This window comes from Vombatus ursinus, unplaced genomic scaffold (genome assembly GCF_900497805.2).
Source record: "Vombatus ursinus unplaced genomic scaffold, bare-nosed wombat genome assembly UNPS02014786.1, whole genome shotgun sequence".
Taxonomy (NCBI): domain Eukaryota; kingdom Metazoa; phylum Chordata; class Mammalia; order Diprotodontia; family Vombatidae; genus Vombatus; species Vombatus ursinus.
Window position 1 is genome coordinate 39,471,772 of NW_020954564.1, and position 12,803 is coordinate 39,484,574.

Genomic DNA, 12,803 nt, shown 5'->3' on the forward strand with positions numbered 1-12,803 from the left:
GAGAGAGAGAGAGAGAGAGAGAGAGAGAGAGAGAGAGAATGGACTTTACGTTTCCCCTTTGACATGAAATTATCTGCATAAATGCACCAATTTTCTTTTCCTCTTCACACGTGTGGATACAACTTTGCCAATCCAAGTTGTAGAATCACAAAGCCTAAAGGCACCCTAGAATATAGAATATTAGCATTAAGAATGCTGACTTTTTGAGCTAGAAGTGTCTTTCATACCTAGAAAGTCGTAGCATCTGTGTTTCTTAGAATTTAGCCCGTTACAGCACTATCAGGGACATTTCCAAATCTTCTCATCCAATTCATTACTATCATTTTAAATAGGGGTTAACTGAAACTCAGAAAAGGGAAGGTGACTAGTTCATGGACACATAGGACTAGAACCCCTGACTCCTAGCTCTGAGTTAAGTGCTATTTTCATTAAATCACATTAAACTATATAACAAATATCCATTGTGTGTCTATTTTACATTCAAAGTGCTATACTAGATTCAAGGCTCAATATATTGATTTTTTCTCTCAGATGTACAAAATAAGATCCTCATACTCATACACTCCATGAACCCCAATAGACAGTGATGTTCAGAATCACACTGCACTTTATTTCAATGAACTTGAACACCCCATTAAAACTACCAACACCCATGAGAGATGAGTAAAAGGGACCATTAACCCTATATTGTAGTCAAGGAAGTTGGGACAAAGAGAGGTTAAATGATTTTTCACAGGTAACAGAGTATAAAGTGGCAATGGAATAGCTAGCAATGGTGCCTCCTCACTCTGCATCCATATTCTATGCAACACATTCTCTTGCATTACCATTTCTTGTTTTTATTATTTTTTCAAACCTATGATTTTTATCAGTTTAGACAGCTCCCAATCAAGAGCTTCCTCTACTAATGTAGATCAAAACTTTCTTTGCAAAATTTAGTCTTAGACCAAAAGTCCTTAACCTTTAAAAATAATCATATATATTTATTGGTAAAAACTTTTGGAGTAAATATGGCAAAGATATGTACACACATGTATATATTTACAGATACATATTTACAGATACATATGTGTATATAACTACACACATATACACACACGTATATACCCACACACATATACACACATGTATACATGTATATCTACATATGCAAGAACACATGGATAAATATATGTGCAATTATATGCATATTTCTACATATATAGATGTGTAAGTATGTATGTACTTATGTTTAAATATATATACATATATACTTAAGTGTGTATATATATATATACATATATCTTGTACTAATGCTTATGCACAACACAAATATACACTAAGTATATATTTTAAAATTTAAAGATTATATAATATTTATTCCTCATGTCCATGAGGAGCCACTGGAATTTACTAAATAGGGAAGAGACCTGACAAGACATATATTTTAGGAAAATTAGGTTGAGTACTATGAGGAGGATGGATGTCAGAGGGGAGAGACTCAAGGCAGGAAGGTTGATTGGGAGGCCATTACAATGGTCTATATGAATGGTGATGAAGTTTCTCATCTGTGATTGTAGCTATGTCATAGAGGGATAAGAATAGATAGGAAAGATACTATCAAGGTACAGGTGAATTGATTTTATAAATGTGGGGAAGAACAATGTATTAAAGAAGTTTGGAAGTGAGTTGGTTTTGAAGGAAAAATCACATAACAAAATCTGTGATGGAGATCACAATCTATCCTTTCTTGTTCATCCTGTGAGACTCACTCTTCCCACCAAAAGCAAAAAAGAGAAGGAAATGGGATGTCAGTAACTACTTTCTGCTGCAGAGTGAAAAGCCCAACTTCTGATGCATGCAAGAGTTGATTTGAGGGTAAGAGCATGAGAATGCCAAATAAAGGGAATAATTTTGCATTGGCAACTCTCATGGGTTGTGTTTAGTTAAAACTACCCCATGAGGCTAATACTTTGGCAGTAGCCCTGACAAGTCAGCTGGATGAAGAAGGAGAGAAGTAGGAGAGAGCTGAGATAATGAGTAAAAAGGAAATATCTTGGAGATAAGTCCAGGATATGCAACTATGAGGAAAATGCAATGCAATCAGCCTTCCCCTCTCCTGATCAGTTGCTAATACAACCTGTGGGAAAATGTTGCAGTCTCCACTTTGGAGAATGCAGTTTTCAAAGAATTGCCTGGGGCAGTGAGACATTAAGTGACTTGTCCAAGGTCACAAAGCCAAGTTTTGAGGTAGGAATTGAACTTGAATTTTTTTGACTATGAGGCCAGTTCAGCTAAATAGTTCCATGATGTCACACCATCTGTAGCATTCCCTTGAAACAACCATAATTAATTAAGTAGAAAATACTTTCCTCCTTTTCCTCTTTTTTCATCTTTCTCTAGTTCCTCCCTATCATTCTTTTCCATTTTCCTCCTTTAGTTTTTTAATCCTCCATTTCTTTTTTCTCTCTCTTTTTCATTTCTTTCTTTCTGTCCTTCACATCATAGTCTTATATGGTTTTATGTGGTTTCCTTTCATCAAGCTTGTCTTCCTGCAGTCCATCTTCTGTATAACTCTCAAAAGTAAAAATTGTCTTTTTACTCAAAAACATTCTATACTGAAAGGCAGCATTGAATAGTGGATAAACATAAACCCTCAGATTCAAACACACCTTTCTTCAACACCTGCCTCTGACATGTACTGAATTTGTGACCCTGGGCAAATCTTGAAGGTATAAGTTACAAGAAGAGGTTATCAGCTACTTTGGTAGAAGGTATTTAGTCATTGGTATTCTCTTAACCAATGAAACTACAGGTCTGATTTTTTAAAGGACTTCAAAGTCTCCATGTTTATTACTCACTACTTCTGTACACAGACCAGCTATATTATTGGATATGAACAAGCTTATTGCTCAGATATGCTCCTATCACCCTATCTGCTTTCTCAAGAAAAATTTTCTTACAAAAGAAAAAAACAAAGAAAACCTATATAATCACAGATTTAGAAGAAATCTTAGGGGAACAGAAGGTGAGGGGGTCATAGAACTATAAATAGACCAGATAATTAGTAAAAACTTTTCTGGCACTAGTAGTCTATATTCTAGGTTCTAATATTCAGTGCTCTAATATCTGTTCTTGCTGTTGCACTTCATGTTCTAAGGTCCCTTCTAGAAGTAAGATTCTATAGTTACAGTCTACTGAACAATTTTATTAACTGATCTTGGTCCTGGGGAACATATAATGAAATATACCTTCCTTCATCCAAGTAGAGAGGTGGGGGACTACGGGTACACAATTTGGCATATGCTGACAGATATGGCATTTAACTGTTTTTCATTGTTACAAGAGTTAGTTCAGTGCCCAAGGATAAGAGGCGTTATATTAGTATATACCTATACTATAAAAACAAAAGCTATCAGTGATAAATGTTTTCAAAAAGAATCATGTTCTAATATTCCATTGATCCATAGTTATATTTACATAGACGTGACCCCATTCATTGTGTGTCTATCTTAGACACACGGCCATATGCACTGCACTCAAAGCTTCTATCAATAATATTAGAGGAAAATTAGCACCATGAAGCTGAAAAAAGTTTTAGAAGTTAAGCTAGCCTGCCGTAGCCTAGGTGCTGCTAACATTACCAGACAGCATTAATTTAATTCCACTCAGTTATGCTTTTAAATTTGATTTGAGAAATATGTCATAAAATGCTATTGAGCAGTGTAGTAGCGAATTCCTGAGCAGGCTGGATGACTGCCTAGGTGCTGAAAGGCACGAGGACAGAGGATTGTGTAGATGTTGCTTATTTGGATTTGTAGAAAAAAATCTCTGTGATGTTTTAGGGTCACAGAGTTTTGTATGTATTGAGTCTCTTGTTATTTATAAGCATTCATCTAGATGTAGGGCAGAAATCACTAGGATTGAGGGAAAATTGAATATGGAATGAAAAATAGAGTAAAATGTTAATTATTACTGAAACCATTATAATAAAATTGTTATGATCAAAACATAATGCAATTATAATAATGGACAGTTAGGGGATACAGTGAATACAGTGTTGAGCTTGGAGTCAGAAAAACTTGAGGTCAAATCTGGACTCAGACATGCACCATTGGGCAAGTCATTTAACTTCTCTCTGACTCAGTTTCTACAACTGTAAAATGAGGACAATAAGAGCACCCCCCTTCCAAGATAGTTGCAAACACCAAATGAGTTATGTTTAAAGTGCTTAGCACAGTAGTTAGCACATAGTAGATGCTTAATAAATGCTTGTTCCTTTTCACAACCCCTTCCCCAATAGAAACAATAAAAATACCTGAAAATTGTAGAGAACTTAACTTTAAAGAAATATAATTTAAAATGCATACATGTTGTTTCCAATAACCACATGAAGTAATCATTTGCCTTAGCTTGGCCTTAAATTTCCCATCTACAAAATAAGGAGACTGGATTTCTTGATTTCCGGCGGTTGAGATTCTGTTTTCTAACATTTTATTTACTATGATTCATAAAGATACAGATTTCTAGTACTGGTCTAAACCTTGGGGATTTTCTGCTTCAATTCTTCAATTTTACTGATGGAAAACATAGGACACAAAGAGGGGAACTTCATTGTCCAAGGTTACCCAAAAAGTAATTATTGCTTTCCAGTTTTCCCAGAATTTTTCTTCTGTCAAATAATTTGCTCTTGTCTCAAAAGCTTGAATTTTTGCTTTTATCAAATACTAGATTACTATGGTCCTTCACTTCTGTGTACTGTGCTCCTAATCTACTCCGCTGATCTACCATTCTATTTCTTATCTAGCACCAGATTGTTTTGATGATTACCACTTTGTAAAACAGTTTGAGATCTGTTACTGCTAAGCCACTTCCTTCACACTATTTTTCTTCATTGATTCCCTTGATACTGTATTCTGGACCTTTGGTTCCTATGCTTTAGAGTGTCTTTAATAGGAATAAGTGTTGTGTTTTGTTAAAAGCTTTTTCTACACCTATTGTTTTTCTTTTTTTTTATAGTCAAAGCAACTACCTTTCCCTTTCTTTTTTTTTACCTTTTCTTTTCTTTCTTTCTTTCTTTTTAGTTTTCAACATTTACTTCCACAAGATTTTGAGTTCCAAATTTTCACCCCATCTCACCCCTCCCCCCACCCCAAGATGGCATGCATTCTGAATACCCCTTCCCCTAGTCTGCTTTCCCTGCTATCTCACCCCCCTTCCCCTTCTATTTTCCTGTAGGGCAGGATAGATTTCTGTACCCCATTTCCTGTATTTCTTATTTCCCAGTTGCATGTGAAAACATTTTTTTTAAAGATGTGTTTTTTTAAACTTTGGGTTCCAAATTTTCTCCCTTCCTCCCTCCCCACCCACCCTCATTGAAAAGGCAAGCAACTCAATATAGGCTATACTTGTGCAGTTATGCAAAACACTTCCGTAGTAGACATGCTGTGAAAAACTAACCCTATTTCCCTTAATCCTATCCCGCCCCCCCATTTATTCTATTCTTTCTTTTGACCCTGTCCCTTCTCAGAAGTATTTGCTTCTGATTACCCCCTTTCCCAATCTGCCCTCCTCTCTATCATCCCCCTACTCTCTTGTCCCCTTACCCTTCTATTTTCCTGTAGGGTAAGACAGATTTCCATACCCAATTGGGTGTGTATGTTATACCCTCCTTAAGTCAAATCCTATGACAATAAGATTAACTCATTTCCTCTCACCTTCTCCGATTCCCTTCCACTGTAAGAGCCTTTTCTTTTCTGTTTTTTTTTGTGAGATAATTTACCCCATTCTACCTTTCCCTTTCTCCTTCTCCTAGTATAATCCTCTCTCACCCTTAATTTTATTCTCCAGATATGACCTCTTCATCTTCAACTCACTCTATGCCCTCTATCTATCTATATATTCATCTATCTATCTATCTATCTATCTATCATCTATCTATCTATCTATATATATATCTATATATATCTATATATATATAGATATATAGATATACACATACATATAATTTTTCCCTCCAACTACCCTAATACTGACAATGGTCTCATGAGTTACAAATATCATCTTTCCACGCAGGAATGTAAACAGTTCAACCTTAATAAGTCTCTTATGATTTCTCTTTCCTGTTTACCTCTTCATTTTCCACTTGAGTCTTGTATTGGAAAGTCAAATTTTCTATTCAGCTCTGGTCTTTTCATCAAGAATGCTTGAAAGTCCTCTATTTCACTGAATGACCAATTTTTCCCCTGCAGAATTATACTCAGTTTTGCTGGGTAGGTGATTCTTGGTTGTAATCCTCTCTACTTTGCCCTCTGGAATATTATATTCCATGCCCTGCGGTCCCTTAATGTAGAAGCATCTAAATCTTGTGTTATCCTGATTGTGTTCCACAATACTTGAATTGTTTCTTTCTGGTTTCTTGTAATATTTTCTCCTTGACCTGGGAACTCTGGAATTTGGCTACAATATTCCTAGGGGTTTTCCTTTGGGGATCTCTTTCAGGAGGAGATCGGTGGATTCTTTCAATTTCTATTTTGCCCTATGGTTTTAAAATATCAGGGCAGTTTTCCTTGATCATTTCTTGAAAGATGATGTCCAGGCTCTTTTTTTGATCATGGCTTTCAGATAGTCTAATAATTTTTAAATTCTCTCTCCTGGATCTATTTTCCAGGTCAGTTGTTTTTCCAATGAGATATTTCACATTGTTTTCTAATTTTTCATTCTTTTGGATTTGTTTTGCAGTGTCTTGATTTCTCATAAAGTTACTAGCTTCCAATTGCTCTATTCTAATTTTTAAGGAAGTATTTTCTTCAGTAATCTTTTGAACTTCCTTTTCCATTTGGCCAATTTTGCTCTTTAGGGCATTCTTTTCTTCATTGGCTTTTTGGACCTCTTTTACCATCTGGGTTAGGCTATGTTTTAAGGTGTTATTTTCTTCAGTATTTTTTTGGGTCTCCTTTAGCAAGCTGTTAACTTGCTTTTCATGATTTTCTTGCATCACTCTCATTTCTCTTCCCAGTTTTTCCCCTACTTCTCTTACTTCTCAAAATCCCTTTTGAGCTCTTCCAAGGCCTGGGACTGATTCATATTTTTCTTGGAAGTTTTGAATGTAGGAGCTTTGACTTTGTTTTCTTCTTCTGGTTGTATGTTTTGATCTTCTTTGTCACCAAAGTAAGATAATATAGTCTGACTCTTTTTGCACTGCTTGCTCCTGATCCCAACCAATTACTTGAGTTTTAAACTCTTTGTTAAGGTAAGAGTCTGTTTCCAATGTAGAGAATGTATTGTCCCAAACGTTGGGGGTTTGTACAGTTGTTTTCAGAGATACTCCTAGGGACCTGAAAAGTGTCAGTTCTTCCAAGGTTCTATGATAAGGGTCGAGGTGTTTCCTCTCCACCACCACAACAAGTTCCACCACTCCAGCGCTCCTCCTCACCCCAGGACTGCCCCTCAGAACTGTGACCCAGATCCAAGCATGGGCAAAGCAAGAGATTCCTGCCTCAGCACTGGCAAAGAGATCCTTGCAATCCTGATTAGACACTCGATTCCCCCTCAGTCTGTGGGCCAGAAACTCAGAAGCCAGCCACTGCCCTCAGGGCAGCTGAGATCTACCTTCTTCTCTCAATGCAGTAACAGACTTTTCCCACTGACCTTCTAAGTTGTCTTTGGTGTTTGTGGGTTGAGAATTCTGGGAACCACCACAGCTGCCTGCAATTCAGTCCTCTGAGGCCTGCTCCAGGGTCGCTGCGGCCTGTGTGCCCATGCTGAACTGTGCTCCTCTCCCAGCCTGGCGCGATATACCTTTCCGATCAGCCATCCAGGTTGTCTTGGGCTGGAAATTTGTTTTACTCTGTTTTTTTGTGGGTTCTGTTGCTTTTTTCTACATTTATTGAAGTAATCATATGATTTTTGTTGGTTTTGTTATTGATATAGTTAATTATGCTGATAGCTTTCCCAATGTTGAGCCAGCTCTAGATTCCTGGTATAAACCCCACTTATTCATATTGATGGAATCTCCTTACTAGTATTTTATTTCAAAAATTTCCTTTGATATTCATTAGGGAAATTGGAATAGAGTTTTCTTTCTCTGTTTTTATTCTTCTTGTTTTAGGTATAAGTAAAATATTTGCATGGGAAAGGGAATTAGTTAATACTCCTTCTTTTTCTATTTTTCTCCCAAATAGCTTATATATTATTAGAATTAATTATTCTTTAAATGTTTAGTGGTTAAATGTCTTTAAAAAAGAAGAGACTGGCAATTTGACTATTCAACCTCTCTTTTTCAGCATTTGGCTTTTTTTTTTTTAATATCCAGAAAGAAAGAAAAAAAAAGTCCTCATAGACTTGGGTTAAATCACAGTCCAGTTTAATTTAACAGTTTTAAAAATGTGCTAACTCTGAAATTTCTGAAATGACAATCTTTTTCCTTTTCAACTGAATCACACACTAATAATCCATGCTATGGAAGGTATTATTGAAACCATTAATATGAAAGATCTGGGTACCCTCCAATACATTATTTATAATGCTCACAAAATATCCTTCTTTTACATAGAACTGATCACCACATCATTGCTTTCCTCAAATATTTTCAGTGGTTCCTATTGCCTCCTAGGGAAAAACAAACAAACAAACAAAACAAAAACAAAAACAAAAACACTTCATCTTGTATTCCTCAGCTTTTCAAAATTTCTCTGGTATTTTTTGTGAATTCACAATATTCTTGTATTATATAAATTTTCTTTCCTTTATGTGTAAAAGTATCTCTCCTTGCCATTTGAAAATGTGTTGTTCGTTATTCATTTTTTAAATTAACTACTAAATATCTTAGAGCTTGAAGAATAGTATTTTTTTCTTGTGATTATCTATGAATGTTTTAATTCAACCCTTTATTATTGTGTCCAAATATTCAGCAGAGTTTTCTTATATTGTTTCATTATATTCAGGGCTTTTTTTAATCATTGTATTCAACCATAAGACCTATGATCCTTAATTATCTGTGTACATCGTATCTTCAAAAACAGTATCTTTTGCTCATATTGAATTTATACATTTTTAACATTGTTGCCTCTCTCTCTCTTGCTCTCTCTCTCTCTCTCTCTCTCTGTCTCTCTCTTTCTGTGTCTGTCTCTCTCTGTCTGTCTCTCTCTCTCTGTCTGTCTCTCTCCCTTTCTCAGTGTCAATTTTTTTGGAGAGATTTTCTATGATGTATTTTTTTTTCTTATTCTGCTGTTTGTGACTTTTTTTGTTGTTGTTCTATATTGAGAGATATTATTTCTGTAATGAATGCATCCCTAACTTCTTCTTTTAAGAATTTTATTTATCTTTTGAACCATTCTCAAATTTCTTAATATTGTTTCCTGAAATCTAGGAAGTCCACAAGAGTCCCTCTTTTAGAAGGTAATATTGCTTTATTTCCCTTCATGGATTATTTTAATATGCTTTAGTTGCAAAAACATTGTTGTTTTTAAATGATTTTAATCATTTATCCTTCTGTCTTTATAGTCTTCTATATTGCTTTTTCAGCTTGTGGGCTGAGTTTTTATTCAAGCTTTCTCTCTTGATCTTTTTCTCTCTCTCTGTCTCTGTGTCTCTGTGTCTCTGTGTCTCTGTCTCTGTCTCTCTCTCTCTGTTTCTCTCTCTCTGTCTCTCTCTTGCATTCTCCTATTTCTGTCCCTGCTCCCATAACAAACATACCTTTGTTTTCCAGTCTTCATTTCTTTGCTCACATTGCCTCTCAAAAACTTTCCCTCTCCTACTTTGTCTTTGTAATTCCTACCTATGTTTTAAAGCTAAATTCTAATGCTACCTGTTCTCTGAAGTGTTCCTTGATATATTTAGGGAATGACCTTCCTTTATGGCTTTAATATAATTTTTCTGCCACTCAGTTCAATTCACCAGACATTTTTTAAATCACCTTCTATGTGTTAGATACTATACTATGTACAGAGAATGCAAATAAAAAAAAAACCTTTGCACTTATAAAAGTTAAATATTACTGGAGGGGAACGTGAGGCCAGATAGCTTTATATGCACACTATTATGTGCCCCATGAGCACATAGGCTTGGTGTTACTTCTATCTCTGCTGTATCTATTCCTTCCCACACTTGGGTGAAGGAATATTTAAATAGATTTCAAATTTCTAAGCTTCAAAAAATCTTGAGTGAATGAGAGTCATTAAAGACTGAGTAGCTAGAGCTCAAGATAGAGTTCGTGGTCCACCATCAGAGCACTGAGAAGTGACTAGCACACAGTTTTAGCAGTGGCTTGACCTCACTACCAAGATGTCAAGTCCTATAAGCAAGAAGGACTTGTGTATTGGCCAAGCCAAATTTAGAAGTGAACTTAGCAGGGCAAATACTCTAAAGATACTACTTAAAATTTGCACTCATTCCCCTATGGGCCAAAGAGGTATAGGGAAGTATGTTTCCCCCAGGCATTGGGTAGGTATTTTTGTAACTTCTGTTATTGCTATACATTTAATCATCAAATCAATCATCAATGTTTTTTTTATTTTAAGGCAATTGGGGTTAAATGACTTGCCCAGGGTCACACAGTTAGTGTCAAGTGTTTGGTCTGAGGCCAGATTTGAACTCAGGTCTTCCTGACTTCAGGACTGGTGCTCTATCCACTGTGCCACCTAGCTGCCCCTAATCAGCAAGTATTTATTAAGCACCTTTTTTATTCCAGGAACTGTGCTATGTGCTAGCATGTACAAAAAAAAAAATAAAAATAAAAGAATCAGACCTAGCAATGAACTGACATTCTAATGAAGGAAATAGTAAACATATATAAAATACATACAGCATAAATACTAAGTTAAAAAATCTCAATGTTTGCAAAGTAGTTAAATACAAGTAGGTTGGAAAGGAGCGCACTAACAGCTGAAGGGAATAATAAAAGCCTCAAGCAGAAGATAGTGCCTAAGCTGCATTTTTAAAAAAGAGAAGGACATCATAAGAAGTAAGGTTAAATATCCCTTTATATTATTGAACCAATAAAAATGTATTAAGTGCCTACTATGTGCCAGGCACTGCACTAAGTGCTGGAGATATAAAAAGAAACAAAAGGAGGTTCCTGCCCTCAAGGAGCTTACAGTGTAATGGGAAAAACAACAAGCAAATGTATATGTATGTATGTACACACACACACATACATAATATGTATACTAAATTGGAAATAACAGACAGATGGAAGGTACTGAAATTCAGAGAGATTGGGAAAGGCTTCCTGTAGAAAGTGAGGTTTTAGTTGGGATTGAAAGGAAATCAGGGAGGTCAGTAGTCAGAGCAGAGGAGGGAGGGCATTCCAGGCATAAGGATCAGCCAGAGAGAATTCTCAGATCTAAGAAATGGAGAGTCTTGCCAGTGGAATAGCCAGGAGGCCAGAGTCACTAAACTGAAGAGTATATGTTGTAGAGCAAGATGCAAGAATACTAGAAAGTTAGAGGAGGGGCTTAGGCTATAAATGTCCTTGAATGATAAACAGAGCATTTTGCATTTGCTCCTGGGGGCAATAGGAAGCCACTGAAATTTTTTATTTGTTTGTTTTCAGCAGGGTGACATGATCAGAATTGTATATTAGGAAAATGACTAGTTGTGGAATGGAGGATGGATTAGAGTGGGGAGAGCCTTTGAGGCAGGCAGACCCACCAGCAGGCTATTGCAATAGTCTAGGCATGAGGTGATGAGGGTAGTGGCAGTGTTAGAAGACAGAAGTGGGACTAGTCAAGAGATGTTGCAAAGGTGAAATCAACATGCCTTAACAACAGCTTGAATATGGCAGTGGATTGAGAGTGAGGAATCCAGAATATCTCCTAGGTTGTAAGCCTAAGGAACTTGGAGGATGGTGTTGCCCTATATAGCAATAGGGAATGTAGGAGAGGGGCAGGATTTATGGGAAAATATAATCACTTCCATTTTTGATATATTGAGTTTAAGATCTTTAACGGTAATTAAATCCATGAGAACTGATAAGATCACCTAATGAAGTAGTTTAGGAGAAGAGAAGAGGACCCAAAACAGTATCCTGAGGGATACCTATAATTTAGAGGGCATTACAGTGAAGACAATCCAGCAAAGAAGAATAATCTAAGAGGAGGACAACCATGAGAAAGTAGTATTCTAAAACATCAGGAGAAGAACTCTTAAGGGGGAGAAAGTGATGAACACTGTTAAAGGCTGTAAAGAGATCAAGGAGAATGAGTATTGAGAAAAAGCCATTGGACTGGGAAATAAGATATAATTAGTAATTTTACAGAGAGCTATTTTGGGTAAGATAATAATTGATATTTTTTCTTTAAATGACATAAGGACACTAATCACTGGTGATTGATATTAGGGAGAACATACCAAAACTGGGGCTTGAGCCCATACCATTAGAGAAGATATCACCCCAAATCTTCAAAGATTTCCTTAAAATCCTGAAGAATGACTTAACCTTGCTCTGGTGAAACTTATCTCATCAGTGAGTTCGGATGAGGATCCCGAGAGTTTTTGTGAGATAAGCCTATGTATGAAGAATGTCATAAGTCTTTACAATATATTATTAATATGGGATGAGATAGACTAAGTATTCCACAAAGTCTCTTCAGGTTCTAACATGCTGGGTTTCTATTACCCACATGGAAACTTAAAATAATTTCCGCCTTAGTAGAAGTAAACACTTGGTTACGTAGTGATTTAAGTACAGGCATTTGCATTCCCCAGGGAGGTACAAATAATCGGGAGGAGAGAGAGTTTGTCAGGTGCCACCTTCACAAATGCCGACCTCAGTGCTTGTGCCATTGGTCACTAACCATTAGGTAAACCCAGAGAAGATGAAT